This window comes from Balaenoptera physalus (assembly GCF_965194825.1).
Source record: "Balaenoptera physalus genome assembly, contig: HAP1_SCAFFOLD_375, whole genome shotgun sequence".
In the NCBI taxonomy this organism is placed as follows: domain Eukaryota; kingdom Metazoa; phylum Chordata; class Mammalia; order Artiodactyla; family Balaenopteridae; genus Balaenoptera; species Balaenoptera physalus.
The window spans coordinates 681,203-708,214 of NW_028126306.1; positions in this window are offsets into that span (position 1 = coordinate 681,203).

Consider the following 27,012-nt stretch of genomic DNA (forward strand, 5'->3'; position numbering starts at 1 on the left):
GGGTGGCGCCGAGTTCGCCTCTCTGACCCACAGCGCATGCTCGTTCCCTGCGAACTCGATTGTGAGGTCAGCTGAGAGCAGTTGAGCCTCCTCAGGCGCGGGGGCGGGGGCGGGGGCGGGGGCCTTCGGGTAGGACGCCAGGCTCAGCGTCTCTGCTGAGAGGAGCTCGGTCTCCATCTCCTTAGGACTCGCTGGGGTTTCGGCTTCAGGACAAAGTGGGGCTGCGTCCACGCTGACTAGGGAACTAGGTTTCCTGAGGACCCAGGTGATGCCTGAGGAAAAGGTGAAGAGACGGTGAGGAAAAGTGGGGAGAAGCTTCCTGTGGGCGACTGACCGTTGAGGGGGTCCGTCTTCGTGTGAGCAAGGGAGGGCTTGGCGTGGAAAGCTGGGTGTTTGGTCAGGTTTGTGTGCAGGGTAGCCAGCGTGAGTTATGGGGCGTCCAGTTTTCCCAGCACCATTTATCGTGGGGAGTGTCATGCTCCTTGGTGTGTCCTTGGTCCCTGTGTCATAAATTCACCAACCCCGTCCGTGTGGGTTGAATTCTGGTCTCTCTGTCCTGTTCCTCTGGTCCCTGTGCCCGTTTTGAGCCAGTTCCACGCTGTTTTGGTGACTGTAGCTTCTCAGCAGAGTGTGACGTCAGGGAGGGAGATGCCTCCAGCCCGTTCTCTTTTTTCAGGGTTTCTTTGGCTATTTGGGGTCCTTTGTGGTTCCCCACAGATATTAGGAGGATTTGCTCTATTTGGGGGGAAAATACCATGGAAGTTTGGGAGGGATTGCATTCACTGTGTCCACTGCTTTGGGTAGCATGGATGTTTTAACAATATTAATTGTTCCATTCCATGAGAACAGGATATCTTTCCATTTATTGGTGTGTTTTGCAATGTCTTCATCAATGTCTTCAAGTTTTCAGTGTGCAGGTCTTTCACCTCCTTGGTTGACTTTATTCCCAGGTATTTTGTTCTTTTTCATGCAGTTGTAAATAGGCTTGCTTTCTTTCTCTTCCTGATGGTTCATTATTAGTGTTTAGAAATGCAACTGGTTTCTGTGTATTGATTTTGCAACTTTACTGAATTTATTTATTAGTTTTAATCGTTTTTTTATGGAATGAAGTGGAAAATTGGAATTCAAAAATCCCACTCTTTCTACCATATCCAGGTCGTCCACAACACGGAGGACAGTGGCTCCTAATATAACCTTCCCACAGTGCCTCTAAATGACATGTGGACTTTGGGTGAACTGGATCTGGGTAAGGCTTGGCTTCTATATGGAAGTTTGATGTTTTCTCTGCTTTTCTGGCATGCTGTTGACATACATGATGTTTTGAAAAGTAATTGACTTTCCAGTAATTTCAAACATACAACTTTACATACATAAAAACAAGTCTTGTACCTTGATTAAATATACTCCTAAATATTGATGTTGACATTATTACAAATGGAATTGTTCTCAGAAATTCTTTTTCAGATTATTTTTTGCCAGCGTATGCATATAAGATAGATTTTCATGAATTGATATTTTGTTCTATAACTTTGCTTATTACTTAGTTAATTAGCTCAAATAATTTCTTTGCTGATTATAGGTAGTTTCATATATAAGATGATGTGACCTATGTTCTGTGAAGAGACACGGTTTTAATTTTTCCATTCACCCATGGATGCCTTTTATTTCTTTCCTCAAGATTCTGGGTAGAACTTCCAGTACACTATTGAGTAACAGTTATGAAGGGCAGCTTCCTGGCCCTGTTCCTGATTTCAGGAGTAAATCTTTCAGTCTTTAACGTTGAGCATGATGTTTGCTGTGGCTTTTTGTACTACTCTTTTCCCTATTGAACCAATTTACTTTTATTCCTGCTTTCCTGAGTGTTTTTCATGAAATAACACTGGATTTTCATTGTAGATTTTTTGCATTAATTGATATGGTTATGTGTTTTTGCTTCACACCATTATTGTGGTTGAATACATTGCTTACTTTTAATATGTTGAGCAACCCGAAATTCCTGGTGTAGAGATACTTGCTTATGGCATTATCCATTTAAAGTTCTGTTGGTTTCATGTTGCTATTATTGTGTGATAGATTTTTACATTCATATTTATAAGTTGTACTGGGGTAGTTTTCTTGTTTTTTTCCTGTATTTTTAAAATCGTTTTTAAAATAGTGGTTTTATTTCATTTTAATTATTTATTTATTTTGGCCATGTCCCATGGCTTGTGGGATCTTAGTTCCCCAGTCAGGGATCGAACCCGAGCCCTTGGCAGTGAAAGCACAGAGTCCTAACCACTGGGCCACCAGGGAATTCCCCAGTTTTCTTTGTCAAGATGTATTTGTATAATCTGATTAGACTTGGCTTGGTGTAAGTGGTTTGGAGGGTTAGCATTAGGGCTGGGGCTGGTGTGAGGGTTGGGGCTGTGTATGGTTTATGGTTGCTGTGATGGTTTAAGTTTTATGGTTAATGAGTTATTTATGGGTATGGTTAATGAATATATTTTATGGTTTGCTTATGGTTATGGTTTTGCTTATTGGTTAAGGCTTATGGTTTTGGTCTCAGGGTGTTAGGGTTCTGTGTTAGAGTGGGTGTTAGGGTATGGGTGAGAATTGGGGTACAGGTAGGATGTGGGTAGAGCATGGGTTAGGGTAAGGTACAGGTTTAGGGTACGGGTTAGGCTAAGGTTAGGTCAGGGCTTAGGGTCAGGATCAGAGTTTAGGGTTAGGGTCCATGTCAGGATTAGCATCAAGGTTGAGCGAGGCCGTTGTTTTCTGCTCCTCCAGTGCTGGATTCTCATTGATACATAAATGAAATGTCTGCTCTGGTCACCCACTGTTTCAAATTGAGCTCAGCCTTAGTCAAGGGTTCTTAGGGCCTCAGAGGTCATGCAGGGTTTCCCTCCACCCTCCCTCCTGGGAAGGGTGATGCAGGCCCCACTCTGTCTGGGCAGCCCCAGGTCCAGCATGGCCCTGACATGCAGGATACTAAGTAGACGTGATGTAAGACTTGGTGCATCAGTCTGCCAGCCCCCAGGGGCTGCCTTTTTTTTTCTCTTAATTAATTAATTAATTAACTCTGGGCTGTGTTGGGTCTGCATTGCTGCACGGAGGCTTTCTCTAGTTGCGGCAAGAGGGGGCTTCTCATTGCGGTGGCTTCTCTTGATGCAGAGCACAGGCTCTAAGCACGTGGGCTTCAGCAGTTGGGGCTCGCGGGTTCTAGAGCGCAGGCTCAGTAGTTGTGGTACACCGGCTTAGTTGCTCCACAGCATGTGGGATCTTCCCGGACCAGGGCTCAAACCCGTGTCCCCTGCATTGGCAGGTGGATTCTTAACCACTGCGCCACCAGGGAAGTCTGGTGTTGCGTTCGTGAGGGCTGGTGGGGAGCTCTTGGGACTGGACGGATCCTTTGTTCCATCTGCACGGGTGTCCAAGCAGCTCTCAGAACAGCCCTTGGCCTCTGAGCATCCAGGCAGGCACCCACGTTCCTCCAGCTCAGGTTAGCCTTGGCCCCTCCAGCCCCCGTGGCCAATTACTGAGCTGATTGTGTCTTTACTCTTTAAAATTAAATCACTCTCTCCAGGTGGGCGAGAAGTTTACTTGTGAACTTCGTTAGGGTTAGGGGTTAGGGGTTAAGGGTTAGGGCTAGGGCTAGGGGTTAGGGTTATGCTTATGGTTGGGTTAGGGTTACGGGTTAGGGTTAGGGTTGAGGTTTAGGGTTAGGGTTAGTGTTGGGTTATGGTTAGGGTTAAGGTAGGGTTAGGGTTGGGTTAGGGTTAGGGTTAGGGTGTCCAGCCTTACGTCCCATTCAGCTGTGGGTGTAGATGTGGTCAGTCCAGTTGCATCACAGCCCCTGATTGAATTTTGTAAGAATTCCTCTCTCTCTCTCACTGTCTTTTTTTTTATAATTAATTTTTATAATGGGGTGTAGCTGATTTGCAATGTTGTGTTTCTTGGTGCTGTACATCCACCTGAGTCACTTACAGAGAGACATCAATAAATTCTTTTCTAGTTTCTAGTAGTCAGATGTATGTTTTTTCTGTGAATAGAGTGTGCTGAGTCCAGTTCCTTGAACAATGAGTATGTCTTGGCGATTACATTATTGGCGTATGGAACGGTATCTGTGCCAATTTCAACCTCCTGGTTTATGCATCACCGCACCACACTTTTCTCCTTAAGCAGCCATAAGTGTGTTTTGTAAATGTGTGATGGTGTTCTGTTTGTAATTCAGTTCATGGTTGGCGATTTTTAGATTCCCTTTATAAGTGATATCTTATGATAAGTTTCTCTTGCTGTCTAACTTCTTTCACTCTCAATGACCATACATAAGTCCCCCTGAGTTTCTGCAACTGGCCTCATTTCATTGATTTCAGGGCTGAGGAATATTCCGTTGTGCTTAAGTGCCAAATTTTCTTTCACCGTTTTTTCCTTCCAAGGACTCTTAAGTTGTACCCAAGTCGAGGCTGTTGTAAACATAGCAGCAGTAAATAGGGTGCCTGCGTCCTGTGGATTTTTGGTTTTTCCAAAATATAGGCCCATGAGTGGAAGCGCCCTATGCTTCGTAGCTCTGTTTTTTAGATGTTTCAGGAAACACAGCACACTTCTCCAGAGTGGCCGTTGGCAATTTACATTCCCCCTTCAGCATAACAAGGCTCCCTTTTCTCCTCTCCTTGTCCTGCATATCTGGTTTTTACCCTTTGTGAGGATGGTCCTTTTTTCTGACTCGAAGTGATACCTCTTTGTAGTGTTGATTTGCATTGCCCGCTTCTTTGTTTGGCCAAAAAGGGCGTATGCGTTTTTCCTGAATATATTCTGTTAGTTAAATTTGAGAGACAGCTTTTTTTTTAAATTGATTAATTAATTTATTTATTTTTGGCTGCGTTGGGTCTTCGTTTCTGTGCGAAGGCTTTCTCTAGTTGTGGCAAGCGGGGGCCACTCTTCATCGCGGTGCGCGGGCCTCTCACTATCGCGGCCTCTCTTGTTGCGGAGCACAGGCTCCAGACGCGCAGGCTCAGTAGTTGTGGCTCACGGGCCTAGTTGCTCCGCGGCATGTGAGATCTTCCCAGACCAGGGCTCGAAGCCGTGTCCCCTGCATTAGCCGGCAGATTCTCAACCACTGCGCCACCAGGGAAGCCCCTTGAATAGTTTTGTATTTAAAGTTTGTCTGTGGGGACTTCCCTGGTGACGCAGTGGTTAAGAGTCCGCCTGCCAATGCAGGGGACACGGGCTCGAGCCCTGGTCCGGGAAGCTCCCACATGCCGCAGAGCAACCAAGCCTGCGCGGCACAACTACTGAAGCCTGCGCGCCTAGAGCCCGTGCTCGCCCACAAGAGAAGCCACCGCAATGAGAAGCCCGTGCACCGCAATGAAGAGTAGCCCTGCTCGACGCAACTAGAGAAAGCCCACATGCAGCAACGAAGACCCAATGCAGTCAAACATAAATTATAAACTAAAATAAAATTTGCCTCTGAATAACTTTGAGTGAATTTGGTATAAGTTGTAAAGTTTGCATCTACATTCACTTCATTCCAAATGGTTTCCAATTAATTGTTCCTTAACTACTTTTAGAAAAGTTTTGGGATAGAGACTCCATTTTAGTTTGAATGTCCAGTTTAATGGATTCAGCAGTCCTGTCAGTAGGGCACGCTGCCTCCAGTGACCTGTGAGGGAGGCGCGGCCTGCACTTCCTGCACTGACCACAGGGTGGCGCCGAGTTCGCCTCTCTGACCCACAGCGCATGCTCGTTCCCTGCGAACTCGATTGTGAGGTCAGCTGAGAGCAGTTGAGCCTCCTCAGGCGCGGGGGCGGGGGCGGGGGCGGGGGCCTTCGGGTAGGACGCCAGGCTCAGCGTCTCTGCTGAGAGGAGCTCGGTCTCCATCTCCTTAGGACTCGCTGGGGTTTCGGCTTCAGGACAAAGTGGGGCTGCGTCCACGCTGACTAGGGAACTAGGTTTCCTGAGGACCCAGGTGATGCCTGAGGAAAAGGTGAAGAGACGGTGAGGAAAAGTGGGGAGAAGCTTCCTGAGGGCGACTGACCGTTGAGGGGGTCCGTCTTCGTGTGAGCAAGGGAGGGCTTGGCGTGGAAAGCTGGGTGTTTGGTCAGGTTTGTGTGCAGGGTAGCCAGCGTGAGTTATGGGGCGTCCAGTTTTCCCAGCACCATTTATCGTGGGGAGTGTCATGCTCCTTGGTGTGTCCTTGGTCCCTGTGTCATAAATTCACCAACCCCGTCCGTGTGGGTTGAATTCTGGTCTCTCTGTCCTGTTCCTCTGGTCCCTGTGCCCGTTTTGAGCCAGTTCCACGCTGTTTTGGTGACTGTAGCTTCTCAGCAGAGTGTGACGTCAGGGAGGGAGATGCCTCCAGCCCGTTCTCTTTTTTCAGGGTTTCTTTGGCTATTTGGGGTCCTTTGTGGTTCCCCACAGATATTAGGAGGATTTGCTCTATTTGGGGGGAAAATACCATGGAAGTTTGGGAGGGATTGCATTCACTGTGTCCACTGCTTTGGGTAGCATGGATGTTTTAACAATATTAATTGTTCCATTCCATGAGAACAGGATATCTTTCCATTTATTGGTGTGTTTTGCAATGTCTTCATCAATGTCTTCAAGTTTTCAGTGTGCAGGTCTTTCACCTCCTTGGTTGACTTTATTCCCAGGTATTTTGTTCTTTTTCATGCAGTTGTAAATAGGCTTGCTTTCTTTCTCTTCCTGATGGTTCATTATTAGTGTTTAGAAATGCAACTGGTTTCTGTGTATTGATTTTGCAACTTTACTGAATTTATTTATTAGTTTTCATCGTTTTTTTGTGGAATGAAGTGGAAAATTGGAATTCAAAAATCCCACTGTTTCTACCATATCCAGGTCGTCCACAACACGGAGGACAGTGGCTCCTAATATAACCTTCCCACAGTGCCTCTAAATGACATGTGGACTTTGGGTGAACTGGATCTGGGTAAGGCTTGGCTTCTATATGGAAGTTTGATGTTTTCTCTGCTTTTCTGGCATGCTGTTGACATACATGATGTTTTGAAAAGTAATTGACTTTCCAGTAATTTCAAACATACAACTTTACATACATAAAAACAAGTCTTGTACCTTGATTAAATATACTCCTAAATATTGATGTTGACATTATTACAAATGGAATTGTTCTCAGAATTTCTTTTTCAGATTATTTTTTGCCAGCGTATGCATATAAGATAGATTTTCATGAATTGATATTTTGTTCTATAACTTTGCTTATTACTTAGTTAATTAGCTCAAATAATTTCTTTGCTGATTATAGGTAGTTTCATATATAAGATGATGTGACCTATGTTCTGTGAAGAGACACGGTTTTAATTTTTCCATTCACCCATGGATGCCTTTTATTTCTTTCCTCAAGATTCTGGGTAGAACTTCCAGTACACTATTGAGTAACAGTTATGAAGGGCAGCTTCCTGGCCCTGTTCCTGATTTCAGGAGTAAATCTTTCAGTCTTTAACGTTGAGCATGATGTTTGCTGTGGCTTTTTGTACTACTCTTTTCCCTATTGAACCAATTTACTTTTATTCCTGCTTTCTTGAGTGTTTTTCATGAAATAACACTGGATTTTCATTGTAGATTTTTTGCATTAATTGATATGGTTATGTGTTTTTGCTTCACACCATTATTGTGGTTGAATACATTGCTTACTTTTAATATGTTGAGCAACCCGAAATTCCTGGTGTAGAGATACTTGCTTATGGCATTATCCATTTAAAGTTCTGTTGGTTTCATGTTGCTATTATTGTGTGATAGATTTTTACATTCATATTTATAAGTTGTACTGGGGTAGTTTTCTTGTTTTTTTCCTGTATTTTTAAAATCGTTTTTAAAATAGTGGTTTTATTTCATTTTAATTATTTATTTATTTTGGCCATGTCCCATGGCTTGTGGGATCTTAGTTCCCCAGTCAGGGATCGAACCCGAGCCCTTGGCAGTGAAAGCACAGAGTCCTAACCACTGGGCCACCAGGGAATTCCCCAGTTTTCTTTGTCAAGATGTATTTGTATAATCTGATTAGACTTGGCTTGGTGTAAGTGGTTTGGAGGGTTAGCATTAGGGCTGGGGCTGGTGTGAGGGTTGGGGCTGTGTATGGTTTATGGTTGCTGTGATGGTTTAAGTTTTATGGTTAATGAGTTATTTATGGGTATGGTTAATGAATATATTTTATGGTTTGCTTATGGTTATGGTTTTGCTTATTGGTTAAGGCTTATGGTTTTGGTCTCAGGGTGTTAGGGTTCTGTGTTAGAGTGGGTGTTAGGGTATGGGTGAGAATTGGGGTACAGGTAGGATGTGGGTAGAGCATGGGTTAGGGTAAGGTACAGGTTTAGGGTACGGGTTAGGCTAAGGTTAGGTCAGGGCTTAGGGTCAGGATCAGAGTTTAGGGTTAGGGTCCATGTCAGGATTAGCATCAAGGTTGAGCGAGGCCGTTGTTTTCTGCTCCTCCAGTGCTGGATTCTCATTGATACATAAATGAAATGTCTGCTCTGGTCACCCACTGTTTCAAATTGAGCTCAGCCTTAGTCAAGGGTTCTTAGGGCCTCAGAGGTCATGCAGGGTTTCCCTCCACCCTCCCTCCTGGGAAGGGTGATGCAGGCCCCACTCTGTCTGGGCAGCCCCAGGTCCAGCATGGCCCTGACATGCAGGATACTAAGTAGACGTGATGTAAGACTTGGTGCATCAGTCTTCCAGCCCCCAGGGGCTGCCTTTTTTTTTCTCTTAATTAATTAACTTTGGGCTGTGTTGGGTCTGCATTGCTGCACGGAGGCTTTCTCTAGTTGCGGCAAGACGGGTCTTCTCATTGCGGTGGCTTCTCTTGATGCAGAGCACAGGCTCTAAGCACGTGGGCTTCAGCAGTTGGGGCTCGCGGGTTCTAGAGCGCAGGCTCAGTAGTTGTGGTACACCGGCTTAGTTGCTCCACAGCATGTGGGATCTTCCCGGACCAGGGCTCAAACCCGTGTCCCCTGCATTGGCAGGTGGATTCTTAACCACTGCGCCACCAGGGAAGTCTGGTGTTGCGTTCGTGAGGGCTGGTGGGGAGCTCTTGGGACTGGACGGATCCTTTGTTCCATCTGCACGGGTGTCCAAGCAGCTCTCAGAACAGCCCTTGGCCTCTGAGCATCCAGGCAGGCACCCACGTTCCTCCAGCTCAGGTTAGCCTTGGCCCCTCCAGCCCCCGTGGCCAATTACTGAGCTGATTGTGTCTTTACTCTTTAAAATTAAATCACTCTCTCCAGGTGGGCGAGAAGTTTACTCGTGAACTTCGTTAGGGTTAGGGGTTAGGGGTTAAGGGTTAGGGCTAGGGCTAGGGGTTAGGGTTATGCTTATGGTTGGGTTAGGGTTACGGGTTAGGGTTAGGGTTGAGGTTTAGGGTTAGGGTTAGTGTTGGGTTATGGTTAGGGTTAAGGTAGGGTTAGGGTTGGGTTAGGGTTAGGGTTAGGGTTAGGGTTTAGGGTTAGGGTGTCCAGCCTTACGTCCCATTCAGCTGTGGGTGTAGATGTGGTCAGTCCAGTTGCATCACAGCCCCTGATTGAATTTTGTAAGAATTCCTCTCTCTCTCTCACTGTCTTTTTTTTTATAATTAATTTTTATAATGGGGTGTAGCTGATTTGCAATGTTGTGTTTCTTGGTGCTGTACATCCACCTGAGTCACTTACAGAGAGACATCAATAAATTCTTTTCTAGTTTCTAGTAGTCAGATGTATGTTTTTTCTGTGAATAGAGTGTGCTGAGTCCAGTTCCTTGAACAATGAGTATGTCTTGGCGATTACATTATTGGCGTATGGAACGGTATCTGTGCCAATTTCAACCTCCTGGTTTATGCATCACCGCACCACACTTTTCTCCTTAAGCAGCCATAAGTGTGTTTTGTAAATGTGTGATGGTGTTCTGTTTGTAATTCAGTTCATGGTTGGCGATTTTTAGATTCCCTTTATAAGTGATATCTTATGATAAGTTTCTCTTGCTGTCTAACTTCTTTCACTCTCAATGACCATACATAAGTCCCCCTGAGTTTCTGCAACTGGCCTCATTTCATTGATTTCAGGGCTGAGGAATATTCCGTTGTGCTTAAGTGCCAAATTTTCTTTCACCGTTTTTTCCTTCCAAGGACTCTTAAGTTGTACCCAAGTCGAGGCTGTTGTAAACATAGCAGCAGTAAATAGGGTGCCTGCGTCCTGTGGATTTTTGGTTTTTCCAAAATATAGGCCCATGAGTGGAAGCGCCCTATGCTTCGTAGCTCTGTTTTTTAGATGTTTCAGGAAACACAGCACACTTCTCCAGAGTGGCCGTTGGCAATTTACATTCCCCCTTCAGCATAACAAGGCTCCCTTTTCTCCTCTCCTTGTCCTGCATATCTGGTTTTTACCCTTTGTGAGGATGGTCCTTTTTTCTGACTCGAAGTGATACCTCTTTGTAGTGTTGATTTGCATTGCCCGCTTCTTTGTTTGGCCAAAAAGGGCGTATGCGTTTTTCCTGAATATATTCTGTTAGTTAAATTTGAGAGACAGCTTTTTTTTTAAATTGATTAATTAATTAATTTATTTTTGGCTGCGTTGGGTCTTCGTTTCTGTGCGAAGGCTTTCTCTAGTTGTGGCAAGCGGGGGCCACTCTTCATCGCGGTGCGCGGGCCTCTCACTATCGCGGCCTCTCTTGTTGCGGAGCACAGGCTCCAGACGCGCAGGCTCAGTAGTTGTGGCTCACTGGCCTAGTTGCTCCGCGGCATGTGAGATCTTCCCAGACCAGGGCTCGAAGCCGTGTCCCCTGCATTAGCCGGCAGATTCTCAACCACTGCGCCACCAGGGAAGCCCCTTGAATAGTTTTGTATTTAAAGTTTGTCTGTGGGGACTTCCCTGGTGACGCAGTGGTTAAGAGTCCGCCTGCCAATGCAGGGGACACGGGCTCGAGCCCTGGTCCGGGAAGCTCCCACATGCCGCAGAGCAACCAAGCCTGCGCGGCACAACTACTGAAGCCTGCGCGCCTATAGCCCGTGCTCGCCCACAAGAGAAGCCACCGCAATGAGAAGCCCGTGCACCGCAATGAAGAGTAGCCCTGCTCGACGCAACTAGAGAAAGCCCACATGCAGCAACGAAGACCCAATGCAGCCAAACATAAATTATAAACTAAAATAAAATTTGCCTCTGAATAACTTTGAGTGAATTTGGTATAAGTTGTAAAGTTTGCATCTACATTCACTTCATTCCAAATGGTTTCCAATTAATTGTTCCTTAACTACTTTTAGAAAAGTTTTGGGATAGAGACTCCATTTTAGTTTGAATTTCCAGTTTAATGGATTCAGCAGTCCTGTCAGTAGGGCACGCTGCCTCCAGTGACCTGTGAGGGAGTCGCGGCCTGCACTTCCTGCACTGACCACAGGGTGGCGCCGAGTTCGCCTCTCTGACCCACAGCGCATGCTCGTTCCCTGCGAACTCGATTGTGAGGTCAGCTGAGAGCAGTTGAGCCTCCTCAGGCGCGGGGGCGGGGGCGGGGGCGGGGGCCTTCGGGTAGGACGCCAGGCTCAGCGTCTCTGCTGAGAGGAGCTCGGTCTCCATCTCCTTAGGACTCGCTGGGGTTTCGGCTTCAGGACAAAGTGGGGCTGCGTCCACGCTGACTAGGGAACTAGGTTTCCTGAGGACCCAGGTGATGCCTGAGGAAAAGGTGAAGAGACGGTGAGGAAAAGTGGGGAGAAGCTTCCTGTGGGCGACTGACCGTTGAGGGGGTCCGTCTTCGTGTGAGCAAGGGAGGGCTTGGCGTTGAAAGCTGGGTGTTTGGTCAGGTTTGTGTGCAGGGTAGCCAGCGTGAGTTATGGGGCGTCCAGTTTTCCCAGCACCATTTATCGTGGGGAGTGTCATGCTCCTTGGTGTGTCCTTGGTCCCTGTGTCATAAATTCACCAACCCCGTCCGTGTGGGTTGAATTCTGGTCTCTCTGTCCTGTTCCTCTGGTCCCTGTGCCCGTTTTGAGCCAGTTCCACGCTGTTTTGGTGACTGTAGCTTCTCAGCAGAGTGTGACGTCAGGGAGGGAGATGCCTCCAGCCCGTTCTCTTTTTTCAGGGTTTCTTTGGCTATTTGGGGTCCTTTGTGGTTCCCCACAGATATTAGGAGGATTTGCTCTATTTGGGGGGAAAATACCATGGAAGTTTGGGAGGGATTGCATTCACTGTGTCCACTGCTTTGGGTAGCATGGATGTTTTAACAATATTAATTGTTCCATTCCATGAGAACAGGATATCTTTCCATTTATTGGTGTGTTTTGCAATGTCTTCATCAATGTCTTCAAGTTTTCAGTGTGCAGGTCTTTCACCTCCTTGGTTGACTTTATTCCCAGGTATTTTGTTCTTTTTCATGCAGTTGTAAATAGGCTTGCTTTCTTTCTCTTCCTGATGGTTCATTATTAGTGTTTAGAAATGCAACTGGTTTCTGTGTATTGATTTTGCAACTTTACTGAATTTATTTATTAGTTTTCATCGTTTTTTTGTGGAATGAAGTGGAAAATTGGAATTCAAAAATCCCACTGTTTCTACCATATCCAGGTCGTCCACAACACGGAGGACAGTGGCTCCTAATATAACCTTCCCACAGTGCCTCTAAATGACATGTGGACTTTGGGTGAACTGGATCTGGGTAAGGCTTGGCTTCTATATGGAAGTTTGATGTTTTCTCTGCTTTTCTGGCATGCTGTTGACATACATGATGTTTTGAAAAGTAATTGACTTTCCAGTAATTTCAAACATACAACTTTACATACATAAAAACAAGTCTTGTACCTTGATTAAATATACTCCTAAATATTGATGTTGACATTATTACAAATGGAATTGTTCTCAGAATTTCTTTTTCAGATTATTTTTTGCCAGCGTATGCATATAAGATAGATTTTCATGAATTGATATTTTGTTCTATAACTTTGCTTATTACTTAGTTAATTAGCTCAAATAATTTCTTTGCTGATTATAGGTAGTTTCATATATAAGATGATGTGACCTATGTTCTGTGAAGAGACACGGTTTTAATTTTTCCATTCACCCATGGATGCCTTTTATTTCTTTCCTCAAGATTCTGGGTAGAACTTCCAGTACACTATTGAGTAACAGTTATGAAGGGCAGCTTCCTGGCCCTGTTCCTGATTTCAGGAGTAAATCTTTCAGTCTTTAACGTTGAGCATGATGTTTGCTGTGGCTTTTTGTACTACTCTTTTCCCTATTGAACCAATTTACTTTTATTCCTGCTTTCTTGAGTGTTTTTCATGAAATAACACTGGATTTTCATTGTAGATTTTTTGCATTAATTGATATGGTTATGTGTTTTTGCTTCACACCATTATTGTGGTTGAATACATTGCTTACTTTTAATATGTTGAGCAACCCGAAATTCCTGGTGTAGAGATACTTGCTTATGGCATTATCCATTTAAAGTTCTGTTGGTTTCATGTTGCTATTATTGTGTGATAGATTTTTACATTCATATTTATAAGTTGTACTGGGGTAGTTTTCTTGTTTTTTTCCTGTATTTTTAAAATCGTTTTTAAAATAGTGGTTTTATTTCATTTTAATTATTTATTTATTTTGGCCATGTCCCATGGCTTGTGGGATCTTAGTTCCCCAGTCAGGGATCGAACCCGAGCCCTTGGCAGTGAAAGCACAGAGTCCTAACCACTGGGCCACCAGGGAATTCCCCAGTTTTCTTTGTCAAGATGTATTTGTATAATCTGATTAGACTTGGCTTGGTGTAAGTGGTTTGGAGGGTTAGCATTAGGGCTGGGGCTGGTGTGAGGGTTGGGGCTGTGTATGGTTTATGGTTGCTGTGATGGTTTAAGTTTTATGGTTAATGAGTTATTTATGGGTATGGTTAATGAATATATTTTATGGTTTGCTTATGGTTATGGTTTTGCTTATTGGTTAAGGCTTATGGTTTTGGTCTCAGGGTGTTAGGGTTCTGTGTTAGAGTGGGTGTTAGGGTATGGGTGAGAATTGGGGTACAGGTAGGATGTGGGTAGAGCATGGGTTAGGGTAAGGTACAGGTTTAGGGTACGGGTTAGGCTAAGGTTAGGTCAGGGCTTAGGGTCAGGATCAGAGTTTAGGGTTAGGGTCCATGTCAGGATTAGCATCAAGGTTGAGCGAGGCCGTTGTTTTCTGCTCCTCCAGTGCTGGATTCTCATTGATACATAAATGAAATGTCTGCTCTGGTCACCCACTGTTTCAAATTGAGCTCAGCCTTAGTCAAGGGTTCTTAGGGCCTCAGAGGTCATGCAGGGTTTCCCTCCACCCTCCCTCCTGGGAAGGGTGATGCAGGCCCCACTCTGTCTGGGCAGCCCCAGGTCCAGCATGGCCCTGACATGCAGGATACTAAGTAGACGTGATGTAAGACTTGGTGCATCAGTCTGCCAGCCCCCAGGGGCTGCCTTTTTTTTTCTCTTAATTAATTAATTAATTAACTTTGGGCTGTGTTGGGTCTGCATTGCTGCACGGAGGCTTTCTCTAGTTGCGGCAAGAGGGGGCTTCTCATTGCGGTGGCTTCTCTTGATGCAGAGCACAGGCTCTAAGCACGTGGGCTTCAGCAGTTGGGGCTCGCGGGTTCTAGAGCGCAGGCTCAGTAGTTGTGGTACACCGGCTTAGTTGCTCCACAGCATGTGGGATCTTCCCGGACCAGGGCTCAAACCCGTGTCCCCTGCATTGGCAGGTGGATTCTTAACCACTGCGCCACCAGGGAAGTCTGGTGTTGCGTTCGTGAGGGCTGGTGGGGAGCTCTTGGGACTGGACGGATCCTTTGTTCCATCTGCACGGGTGTCCAAGCAGCTCTCAGAACAGCCCTTGGCCTCTGAGCATCCAGGCAGGCACCCACGTTCCTCCAGCTCAGGTTAGCCTTGGCCCCTCCAGCCCCCGTGGCCAATTACTGAGCTGATTGTGTCTTTACTCTTTAAAATTAAATCACTCTCTCCAGGTGGGCGAGAAGTTTACTTGTGAACTTCGTTAGGGTTAGGGGTTAGGGGTTAAGGGTTAGGGCTAGGGCTAGGGGTTAGGGTTATGCTTATGGTTGGGTTAGGGTTACGGGTTAGGGTTAGGGTTGAGGTTTAGGGTTAGGGTTAGTGTTGGGTTATGGTTAGGGTTAAGGTAGGGTTAGGGTTGGGTTAGGGTTAGGGTTAGGGTGTCCAGCCTTACGTCCCATTCAGCTGTGGGTGTAGATGTGGTCAGTCCAGTTGCATCACAGCCCCTGATTGAATTTTGTAAGAATTCCTCTCTCTCTCTCACTGTCTTTTTTTTTATAATTAATTTTTATAATGGGGTGTAGCTGATTTGCAATGTTGTGTTTCTTGGTGCTGTACATCCACCTGAGTCACTTACAGAGAGACATCAATAAATTCTTTTCTAGTTTCTAGTAGTCAGATGTATGTTTTTTCTGTGAATAGAGTGTGCTGAGTCCAGTTCCTTGAACAATGAGTATGTCTTGGCGATTACATTATTGGCGTATGGAACGGTATCTGTGCCAATTTCAACCTCCTGGTTTATGCATCACCGCACCACACTTTTCTCCTTAAGCAGCCATAAGTGTGTTTTGTAAATGTGTGATGGTGTTCTGTTTGTAATTCAGTTCATGGTTGGCGATTTTTAGATTCCCTTTATAAGTGATATCTTATGATAAGTTTCTCTTGCTGTCTAACTTCTTTCACTCTCAATGACCATACATAAGTCCCCCTGAGTTTCTGCAACTGGCCTCATTTCATTGATTTCAGGGCTGAGGAATATTCCGTTGTGCTTAAGTGCCAAATTTTCTTTCACCGTTTTTTCCTTCCAAGGACTCTTAAGTTGTACCCAAGTCGAGGCTGTTGTAAACATAGCAGCAGTAAATAGGGTGCCTGCGTCCTGTGGATTTTTGGTTTTTCCAAAATATAGGCCCATGAGTGGAAGCGCCCTATGCTTCGTAGCTCTGTTTTTTAGATGTTTCAGGAAACACAGCACACTTCTCCAGAGTGGCCGTTGGCAATTTACATTCCCCCTTCAGCATAACAAGGCTCCCTTTTCTCCTCTCCTTGTCCTGCATATCTGGTTTTTACCCTTTGTGAGGATGTTCCTTTTTTCTGACTCGAAGTGATACCTCTTTGTAGTGTTGATTTGCATTGCCCGCTTCTTTGTTTGGCCAAAAAGGGCGTATGCGTTTTTCCTGAATATATTCTGTTAGTTAAATTTGAGAGACAGCTTTTTTTTTAAATTGATTAATTAATTTATTTATTTTTGGCTGCGTTGGGTCTTCGTTTCTGTGCGAAGGCTTTCTCTAGTTGTGGCAAGCGGGGGCCACTCTTCATCGCGGTGCGCGGGCCTCTCACTATCGCGGCCTCTCTTGTTGCGGAGCACAGGCTCCAGACGCGCAGGCTCAGTAGTTGTGGCTCACGGGCCTAGTTGCTCCGCGGCATGTGAGATCTTCCCAGACCAGGGCTCGAAGCCGTGTCCCCTGCATTAGCCGGCAGATTCTCAACCACTGCGCCACCAGGGAAGCCCCTTGAATAGTTTTGTATTTAAAGTTTGTCTGTGGGGACTTCCCTGGTGACGCAGTGGTTAAGAGTCCGCCTGCCAATGCAGGGGACACGGGCTCGAGCCCTGGTCCGGGAAGCTCCCACATGCCGCAGAGCAACCAAGCCTGCGCGGCACAACTACTGAAGCCTGCGCGCCTAGAGCCCGTGCTCGCCCACAAGAGAAGCCACCGCAATGAGAAGCCCGTGCACCGCAATGAAGAGTAGCCCTGCTCGACGCAACTAGAGAAAGCCCACATGCAGCAACGAAGACCCAATGCAGTCAAACATAAATTATAAACTAAAATAAAATTTGCCTCTGAATAACTTTGAGTGAATTTGGTATAAGTTGTAAAGTTTGCATCTACATTCACTTCATTCCAAATGGTTTCCAATTAATTGTTCCTTAACTACTTTTAGAAAAGTTTTGGGATAGAGACTCCATTTTAGTTTGAATGTCCAGTTTAATGGATTCAGCAGTCCTGTCAGTAGGGCACGCTGCCTCCAGTGACCTGTGAGGGAGGCGCGGCCTGCACTTCCTGCACTGACCACAGGGTGGCGCCGAGTTCGCCTCTCTGACCCACAGCGCATGCTCGTTCCCTGCGAACTCGATTGTGAGGTCAGCTGAGAGCAGTTGAGCCTCCTCAGGCGCGGGGGCGGGGGCGGGGGCGGGGGCCTTCGGGTAGGACGCCAGGCTCAGCATCTCTGCTGAGAGGAGCTCGGTCTCCATCTCCTTAGGACTCGCTGGGGTTTCGGCTTCAGGACAAAGTGGGGCTGCGTCCACGCTGACTAGGGAACTAGGTTTCCTGAGGACCCAGGTGATGCCTGAGGAAAAGGTGAAGAGACGGTGAGGAAAAGTGGGGAGAAGCTTCCTGAGGGCGACTGACCGTTGAGGGGGTCCGTCTTCGTGTGAGCAAGGGAGGGCTTGGCGTGGAAAGCTGGGTGTTTGGTCAGGTTTGTGTGCAGGGTAGCCAGCGTGAGTTATGGGGCGTCCAGTTTTCCCAGCACCATTTATCGTGGGGAGTGTCATGCTCCTTGGTGTGTCCTTGGTCCCTGTGTCATAAATTCACCAACCCCGTCCGTGTGGGTTGAATTCTGGTCTCTCTGTCCTGTTCCTCTGGTCCCTGTGCCCGTTTTGAGCCAGTTCCACGCTGTTTTGGTGACTGTAGCTTCTCAGCAGAGTGTGACGTCAGGGAGGGAGATGCCTCCAGCCCGTTCTCTTTTTTCAGGGTTTCTTTGGCTATTTGGGGTCCTTTGTGGTTCCCCACAGATATTAGGAGGATTTGCTCTATTTGGGGGGAAAATACCATGGAAGTTTGGGAGGGATTGCATTCACTGTGTCCACTGCTTTGGGTAGCATGGATGTTTTAACAATATTAATTGTTCCATTCCATGAGAACAGGATATCTTTCCATTTATTGGTGTGTTTTGCAATGTCTTCATCAATGTCTTCAAGTTTTCAGTGTGCAGGTCTTTCACCTCCTTGGTTGACTTTATTCCCAGGTATTTTGTTCTTTTTCATGCAGTTGTAAATAGGCTTGCTTTCTTTCTCTTCCTGATGGTTCATTATTAGTGTTTAGAAATGCAACTGGTTTCTGTGTATTGATTTTGCAACTTTACTGAATTTATTTATTAGTTTTCATCGTTTTTTTGTGGAATGAAGTGGAAAATTGGAATTCAAAAATCCCACTGTTTCTACCATATCCAGGTCGTCCACAACACGGAGGACAGTGGCTCCTAATATAACCTTCCCACAGTGCCTCTAAATGACATGTGGACTTTGGGTGAACTGGATCTGGGTAAGGCTTGGCTTCTATATGGAAGTTTGATGTTTTCTCTGCTTTTCTGGCATGCTGTTGACATACATGATGTTTTGAAAAGTAATTGACTTTCCAGTAATTTCAAACATACAACTTTACATACATAAAAACAAGTCTTGTACCTTGATTAAATATACTCCTAAATATTGATGTTGACATTATTACAAATGGAATTGTTCTCAGAATTTCTTTTTCAGATTATTTTTTGCCAGCGTATGCATATAAGATAGATTTTCATGAATTGATATTTTGTTCTATAACTTTGCTTATTACTTAGTTAATTAGCTCAAATAATTTCTTTGCTGATTATAGGTAGTTTCATATATAAGATGATGTGACCTATGTTCTGTGAAGAGACACGGTTTTAATTTTTCCATTCACCCATGGATGCCTTTTATTTCTTTCCTCAAGATTCTGGGTAGAACTTCCAGTACACTATTGAGTAACAGTTATGAAGGGCAGCTTCCTGGCCCTGTTCCTGATTTCAGGAGTAAATCTTTCAGTCTTTAACGTTGAGCATGATGTTTTCTGTGGCTTTTTGTACTACTCTTTTCCCTATTGAACCAATTTACTTTTATTCCTGCTTTCTTGAGTGTTTTTCATGAAATAACACTGGATTTTCATTGTAGATTTTTTGCATTAATTGATATGGTTATGTGTTTTTGCTTCACACCATTATTGTGGTTGAATACATTGCTTACTTTTAATATGTTGAGCAACCCGAAATTCCTGGTGTAGAGATACTTGCTTATGGCATTATCCATTTAAAGTTCTGTTGGTTTCATGTTGCTATTATTGTGTGATAGATTTTTACATTCATATTTATAAGTTGTACTGGGGTAGTTTTCTTGTTTTTTTCCTGTATTTTTAAAATCGTTTTTAAAATAGTGGTTTTATTTCATTTTAATTATTTATTTATTTTGGCCATGTCCCATGGCTTGTGGGATCTTAGTTCCCCAGTCAGGGATCGAACCCGAGCCCTTGGCAGTGAAAGCACAGAGTCCTAACCACTGGGCCACCAGGGAATTCCCCAGTTTTCTTTGTCAAGATGTATTTGTATAATCTGATTAGACTTGGCTTGGTGTAAGTGGTTTGGAGGGTTAGCATTAGGGCTGGGGCTGGTGTGAGGGTTGGGGCTGTGTATGGTTTATGGTTGCTGTGATGGTTTAAGTTTTATGGTTAATGAGTTATTTATGGGTATGGTTAATGAATATATTTTATGGTTTGCTTATGGTTATGGTTTTGCTTATTGGTTAAGGCTTATGGTTTTGGTCTCAGGGTGTTAGGGTTCTGTGTTAGAGTGGGTGTTAGGGTATGGGTGAGAATTGGGGTACAGGTAGGATGTGGGTAGAGCATGGGTTAGGGTAAGGTACAGGTTTAGGGTACGGGTTAGGCTAAGGTTAGGTCAGGGCTTAGGGTCAGGATCAGAGTTTAGGGTTAGGGTCCATGTCAGGATTAGCATCAAGGTTGAGCGAGGCCGTTGTTTTCTGCTCCTCCAGTGCTGGATTCTCATTGATACATAAATGAAATGTCTGCTCTGGTCACCCACTGTTTCAAATTGAGCTCAGCCTTAGTCAAGGGTTCTTAGGGCCTCAGAGGTCATGCAGGGTTTCCCTCCACCCTCCCTCCTGGGAAGGGTGATGCAGGCCCCACTCTGTCTGGGCAGCCCCAGGTCCAGCATGGCCCTGACATGCAGGATACTAAGTAGACGTGATGTAAGACTTGGTGCATCAGTCTTCCAGCCCCCAGGGGCTGCCTTTTTTTTTCTCTTAATTAATTAACTTTGGGCTGTGTTGGGTCTGCATTGCTGCACGGAGGCTTTCTCTAGTTGCGGCAAGAGGGGTCTTCTCATTGCGGTGGCTTCTCTTGATGCAGAGCACAGGCTCTAAGCACGTGGGCTTCAGCAGTTGGGGCTCGCGGGTTCTAGAGCGCAGGCTCAGTAGTTGTGGTACACCGGCTTAGTTGCTCCACAGCATGTGGGATCTTCCCGGACCAGGGCTCAAACCCGTGTCCCCTGCATTGGCAGGTGGATTCTTAACCACTGCGCCACCAGGGAAGTCTGGTGTTGCGTTCGTGAGGGCTGGTGGGGAGCTCTTGGGACTGGACGGATCCTTTGTTCCATCTGCACGGGTGTCCAAGCAGCTCTCAGAACAGCCCTTGGCCTCTGAGCATCCAGGCAGGCACCCACGTTCCTCCAGCTCAGGTTAGCCTTGGCCCCTCCAGCCCCCGTGGCCAATTACTGAGCTGATTGTGTCTTTACTCTTTAAAATTAAATCACTCTCTCCAGGTGGGCGAGAAGTTTACTTGTGAACTTCGTTAGGGTTAGGGGTTAGGGGTTAAGGGTTAGGGCTAGGGCTAGGGGTTAGGGTTATGCTTATGGTTGGGTTAGGGTTACGGGTTAGGGTTAGGGTTGAGGTTTAGGGTTAGGGTTAGTGTTGGGTTATGGTTAGGGTTAAGGTAGGGTTAGGGTTGGGTTAGGGTTAGGGTTAGGGTTAGGGTTTAGGGTTAGGGTGTCCAGCCTTACGTCCCATTCAGCTGTGGGTGTAGATGTGGTCAGTCCAGTTGCATCACAGCCCCTGATTGAATTTTGTAAGAATTCCTCTCTCTCTCTCACTGTCTTTTTTTTTATAATTAATTTTTATAATGGGGTGTAGCTGATTTGCAATGTTGTGTTTCTTGGTGCTGTACATCCACCTGAGTCACTTACAGAGAGACATCAATAAATTCTTTTCTAGTTTCTAGTAGTCAGATGTATGTTTTTTCTGTGAATAGAGTGTGCTGAGTCCAGTTCCTTGAACAATGAGTATGTCTTGGCGATTACATTATTGGCGTATGGAACGGTATCTGTGCCAATTTCAACCTCCTGGTTTATGCATCACCGCACCACACTTTTCTCCTTAAGCAGCCATAAGTGTGTTTTGTAAATGTGTGATGGTGTTCTGTTTGTAATTCAGTTCATGGTTGGCGATTTTTAGATTCCCTTTATAAGTGATATCTTATGATAAGTTTCTCTTGCTGTCTAACTTCTTTCACTCTCAATGACCATACATAAGTCCCCCTGAGTTTCTGCAACTGGCCTCATTTCATTGATTTCAGGGCTGAGGAATATTCCGTTGTGCTTAAGTGCCAAATTTTCTTTCACCGTTTTTTCCTTCCAAGGACTCTTAAGTTGTACCCAAGTCGAGGCTGTTGTAAACATAGCAGCAGTAAATAGGGTGCCTGCGTCCTGTGGATTTTTGGTTTTTCCAAAATATAGGCCCATGAGTGGAAGCGCCCTATGCTTCGTAGCTCTGTTTTTTAGATGTTTCAGGAAACACAGCACACTTCTCCAGAGTGGCCGTTGGCAATTTACATTCCCCCTTCAGCATAACAAGGCTCCCTTTTCTCCTCTCCTTGTCCTGCATATCTGGTTTTTACCCTTTGTGAGGATGGTCCTTTTTTCTGACTCGAAGTGATACCTCTTTGTAGTGTTGATTTGCATTGCCCGCTTCTTTGTTTGGCCAAAAAGGGCGTATGCGTTTTTCCTGAATATATTCTGTTAGTTAAATTTGAGAGACAGCTTTATTTTTTAAATTGATTAATTAATTAATTTATTTTTGGCTGCGTTGGGTCTTCGTTTCTGTGCGAAGGCTTTCTCTAGTTGTGGCAAGCGGGGGCCACTCTTCATCGCGGTGCGCGGGCCTCTCACTATCGCGGCCTCTCTTGTTGCGGAGCACAGGCTCCAGACGCGCAGGCTCAGTAGTTGTGGCTCACGGGCCTAGTTGCTCCGCGGCATGTGAGATCTTCCCAGACCAGGGCTCGAAGCCGTGTCCCCTGCATTAGCCGGCAGATTCTCAACCACTGCGCCACCAGGGAAGCCCCTTGAATAGTTTTGTATTTAAAGTTTGTCTGTGGGGACTTCCCTGGTGACGCAGTGGTTAAGAGTCCGCCTGCCAATGCAGGGGACACGGGCTCGAGCCCTGGTCCGGGAAGCTCCCACATGCCGCAGAGCAACCAAGCCTGCGCGGCACAACTACTGAAGCCTGCGCGCCTAGAGCCCGTGCTCGCCCACAAGAGAAGCCACCGCAATGAGAAGCCCGTGCACCGCAATGAAGAGTAGCCCTGCTCGACGCAACTAGAGAAAGCCCACATGCAGCAACGAAGACCCAATGCAGTCAAACATAAATTATAAACTAAAATAAAATTTGCCTCTGAATAACTTTGAGTGAATTTGGTATAAGTTGTAAAGTTTGCATCTACATTCACTTCATTCCAAATGGTTTCCAATTAATTGTTCCTTAACTACTTTTAGAAAAGTTTTGGGATAGAGACTCCATTTTAGTTTGAATGTCCAGTTTAATGGATTCAGCAGTCCTGTCAGTAGGGCACGCTGCCTCCAGTGACCTGTGAGGGAGGCGCGGCCTGCACTTCCTGCACTGACCACAGGGTGGCGCCGAGTTCGCCTCTCTGACCCACAGCGCATGCTCGTTCCCTGCGAACTCGATTGTGAGGTCAGCTGAGAGCAGTTGAGCCTCCTCAGGCGCGGGGGCGGGGGCGGGGGCGGGGGCCTTCGGGTAGGACGCCAGGCTCAGCGTCTCTGCTGAGAGGAGCTCGGTCTCCATCTCCTTAGGACTCGCTGGGGTTTCGGCTTCAGGACAAAGTGGGGCTGCGTCCACGCTGACTAGGGAACTAGGTTTCCTGAGGACCCAGGTGATGCCTGAGGAAAAGGTGAAGAGACGGTGAGGAAAAGTGGGGAGAAGCTTCCTGAGGGCGACTGACCGTTGAGGGGGTCCGTCTTCGTGTGAGCAAGGGAGGGCTTGGCGTGGAAAGCTGGGTGTTTGGTCAGGTTTGTGTGCAGGGTAGCCAGCGTGAGTTATGGGGCGTCCAGTTTTCCCAGCACCATTTATCGTGGGGAGTGTCATGCTCCTTGGTGTGTCCTTGGTCCCTGTGTCATAAATTCACCAACCCCGTCCGTGTGGGTTGAATTCTGGTCTCTCTGTCCTGTTCCTCTGGTCCCTGTGCCCGTTTTGAGCCAGTTCCACGCTGTTTTGGTGACTGTAGCTTCTCAGCAGAGTGTGACGTCAGGGAGGGAGATGCCTCCAGCCCGTTCTCTTTTTTCAGGGTTTCTTTGGCTATTTGGGGTCCTTTGTGGTTCCCCACAGATATTAGGAGGATTTGCTCTATTTGGGGGGAAAATACCATGGAAGTTTGGGAGGGATTGCATTCACTGTGTCCACTGCTTTGGGTAGCATGGATGTTTTAACAATATTAATTGTTCCATTCCATGAGAACAGGATATCTTTCCATTTATTGGTGTGTTTTGCAATGTCTTCATCAATGTCTTCAAGTTTTCAGTGTGCAGGTCTTTCACCTCCTTGGTTGACTTTATTCCCAGGTATTTTGTTCTTTTTCATGCAGTTGTAAATAGGCTTGCTTTCTTTCTCTTCCTGATGGTTCATTATTAGTGTTTAGAAATGCAACTGGTTTCTGTGTATTGATTTTGCAACTTTACTGAATTTATTTATTAGTTTTCATCGTTTTTTTGTGGAATGAAGTGGAAAATTGGAATTCAAAAATCCCACTGTTTCTACCATATCCAGGTCGTCCACAACACGGAGGACAGTGGCTCCTAATATAACCTTCCCACAGTGCCTCTAAATGACATGTGGACTTTGGGTGAACTGGATCTGGGTAAGGCTTGGCTTCTATATGGAAGTTTGATGTTTTCTCTGCTTTTCTGGCATGCTGTTGACATACATGATGTTTTGAAAAGTAATTGACTTTCCAGTAATTTCAAACATACAACTTTACATACATAAAAACAAGTCTTGTACCTTGATTAAATATACTCCTAAATATTGATGTTGACATTATTACAAATGGAATTGTTCTCAGAATTTCTTTTTCAGATTATTTTTTGCCAGCGTATGCATATAAGATAGATTTTCATGAATTGATATTTTGTTCTATAACTTTGCTTATTACTTAGTTAATTAGCTCAAATAATTTCTTTGCTGATTATAGGTAGTTTCATATATAAGATGATGTGACCTATGTTCTGTGAAGAGACACGGTTTTAATTTTTCCATTCACCCATGGATGCCTTTTATTTCTTTCCTCAAGATTCTGGGTAGAACTTCCAGTACACTATTGAGTAACAGTTATGAAGGGCAGCTTCCTGGCCCTGTTCCTGATTTCAGGAGTAAATCTTTCAGTCTTTAACGTTGAGCATGATGTTTTCTGTGGCTTTTTGTACTACTCTTTTCCCTATTGAACCAATTTACTTTTATTCCTGCTTTCTTGAGTGTTTTTCATGAAATAACACTGGATTTTCATTGTAGATTTTTTGCATTAATTGATATGGTTATGTGTTTTTGCTTCACACCATTATTGTGGTTGAATACATTGCTTACTTTTAATATGTTGAGCAACCCGAAATTCCTGGTGTAGAGATACTTGCTTATGGCATTATCCATTTAAAGTTCTGTTGGTTTCATGTTGCTATTATTGTGTGATAGATTTTTACATTCATATTTATAAGTTGTACTGGGGTAGTTTTCTTGTTTTTTTCCTGTATTTTTAAAATCGTTTTTAAAATAGTGGTTTTATTTCATTTTAATTATTTATTTATTTTGGCCATGTCCCATGGCTTGTGGGATCTTAGTTCCCCAGTCAGGGATCGAACCCGAGCCCTTGGCAGTGAAAGCACAGAGTCCTAACCACTGGGCCACCAGGGAATTCCCCAGTTTTCTTTGTCAAGATGTATTTGTATAATCTGATTAGACTTGGCTTGGTGTAAGTGGTTTGGAGGGTTAGCATTAGGGCTGGGGCTGGTGTGAGGGTTGGGGCTGTGTATGGTTTATGGTTGCTGTGATGGTTTAAGTTTTATGGTTAATGAGTTATTTATGGGTATGGTTAATGAATATATTTTATGGTTTGCTTATGGTTATGGTTTTGCTTATTGGTTAAGGCTTATGGTTTTGGTCTCAGGGTGTTAGGGTTCTGTGTTAGAGTGGGTGTTAGGGTATGGGTGAGAATTGGGGTACAGGTAGGATGTGGGTAGAGCATGGGTTAGGGTAAGGTACAGGTTTAGGGTACGGGTTAGGCTAAGGTTAGGTCAGGGCTTAGGGTCAGGATCAGAGTTTAGGGTTAGGGTCCATGTCAGGATTAGCATCAAGGTTGAGCGAGGCCGTTGTTTTCTGCTCCTCCAGTGCTGGATTCTCATTGATACATAAATGAAATGTCTGCTCTGGTCACCCACTGTTTCAAATTGAGCTCAGCCTTAGTCAAGGGTTCTTAGGGCCTCAGAGGTCATGCAGGGTTTCCCTCCACCCTCCCTCCTGGGAAGGGTGATGCAGGCCCCACTCTGTCTGGGCAGCCCCAGGTCCAGCATGGCCCTGACATGCAGGATACTAAGTAGACGTGATGTAAGACTTGGTGCATCAGTCTTCCAGCCCCCAGGGGCTGCCTTTTTTTTTCTCTTAATTAATTAACTTTGGGCTGTGTTGGGTCTGCATTGCTGCACGGAGGCTTTCTCTAGTTGCGGCAAGAGGGGTCTTCTCATTGCGGTGGCTTCTCTTGATGCAGAGCACAGGCTCTAAGCACGTGGGCTTCAGCAGTTGGGGCTCGCGGGTTCTAGAGCGCAGGCTCAGTAGTTGTGGTACACCGGCTTAGTTGCTCCACAGCATGTGGGATCTTCCCGGACCAGGGCTCAAACCCGTGTCCCCTGCATTGGCAGGTGGATTCTTAACCACTGCGCCACCAGGGAAGTCTGGTGTTGCGTTCGTGAGGGCTGGTGGGGAGCTCTTGGGACTGGACGGATCCTTTGTTCCATCTGCACGGGTGTCCAAGCAGCTCTCAGAACAGCCCTTGGCCTCTGAGCATCCAGGCAGGCACCCACGTTCCTCCAGCTCAGGTTAGCCTTGGCCCCTCCAGCCCCCGTGGCCAATTACTGAGCTGATTGTGTCTTTACTCTTTAAAATTAAATCACTCTCTCCAGGTGGGCGAGAAGTTTACTTGTGAACTTCGTTAGGGTTAGGGGTTAGGGGTTAAGGGTTAGGGCTAGGGCTAGGGGTTAGGGTTATGCTTATGGTTGGGTTAGGGTTACGGGTTAGGGTTAGGGTTGAGGTTTAGGGTTAGGGTTAGTGTTGGGTTATGGTTAGGGTTAAGGTAGGGTTAGGGTTGGGTTAGGGTTAGGGTTAGGGTTAGGGTTTAGGGTTAGGGTGTCCAGCCTTACGTCCCATTCAGCTGTGGGTGTAGATGTGGTCAGTCCAGTTGCATCACAGCCCCTGATTGAATTTTGTAAGAATTCCTCTCTCTCTCTCACTGTCTTTTTTTTTATAATTAATTTTTATAATGGGGTGTAGCTGATTTGCAATGTTGTGTTTCTTGGTGCTGTACATCCACCTGAGTCACTTACAGAGAGACATCAATAAATTCTTTTCTAGTTTCTAGTAGTCAGATGTATGTTTTTTCTGTGAATAGAGTGTGCTGAGTCCAGTTCCTTGAACAATGAGTATGTCTTGGCGATTACATTATTGGCGTATGGAACGGTATCTGTGCCAATTTCAACCTCCTGGTTTATGCATCACCGCACCACACTTTTCTCCTTAAGCAGCCATAAGTGTGTTTTGTAAATGTGTGATGGTGTTCTGTTTGTAATTCAGTTCATGGTTGGCGATTTTTAGATTCCCTTTATAAGTGATATCTTATGATAAG